The following is a 908-nucleotide window of genomic DNA, read 5'->3' as shown; positions in this document are numbered from 1 at the left end:
TTATTACCTTTGTGTCTCAAATGCCTAGCACATTTCTTGGTATATACCACAGGGTTTGTGGAATAAACAAATTAATAAATGAGTCGGTGGGTAGTGCTACCATTAACTATCATTACAAAAAGTAGAAGAATTATGGGAATAAAAAGGAAAATTTATGATTCTATCATAAATAAATTTTACGGAAGTTCAGGTTTGTACATTTTGTATTGGGATGCCTCTGAATCATATAGGGATGGCTATGTCAAAGCCGCTACATAGAGCAATCTGGCTTTTACTAGTAGGTGAAGTGTCTGGTTTTCAGGGACAGATATGAGAGTTTTCAACTCATCGTTGGTGGTGTGTGCTGTGCTACTTAAAATCAAATTCGGGGAGAAAATAGAAGATAACCAACGCATCCTCTAGGGCAATGTTTTGACCCACAGAAGAAATCAATCAAGAGCACACATATCCACACAAATACATGTGTGTACCTGAAACAAACCTTTTATGAAACAGTGTGTGCTATTATTAAAGAGTGATGTCTTCTGTTATTCTCTCTCTCTCTCTCTCTCTCTCTCTCTCTCTCTCTCTCTCAAATTCTGTCTGGTCCTACTCTATCCTAACCTATCCTATCCTATCCTACCTGTCCTGTGTGATAAATACAGCTCTTTGCAACACTTCCATTTAAGAAGAAAGAGGAATGCTGGCTCTGACTGATACCGAGGAGCCGAGGAGCCGAGGAGCCGAGAAATAGGAGAGAGGTGAGAAGAGGGTAGTGTTTGTCAGAAATCGGCGGAGTAAGCGTTTGGGGGAGGGATGGTGTGGTTGTTAGTGTGAAATGCTGCCGGAAGGTGAAGTGTGACTGCTAAATATGATGACTAGGAAGCTATTAGTGACTTTAGTGACATTTTAGCATTTGCAAGGTTGAA

This window comes from Myotis davidii, unplaced genomic scaffold, assembly GCF_000327345.1.
Source record: "Myotis davidii unplaced genomic scaffold, ASM32734v1 scaffold1708, whole genome shotgun sequence".
NCBI lineage: Eukaryota > Metazoa > Chordata > Mammalia > Chiroptera > Vespertilionidae > Myotis > Myotis davidii.
This window is presented reverse-complemented; position numbering follows the sequence as displayed.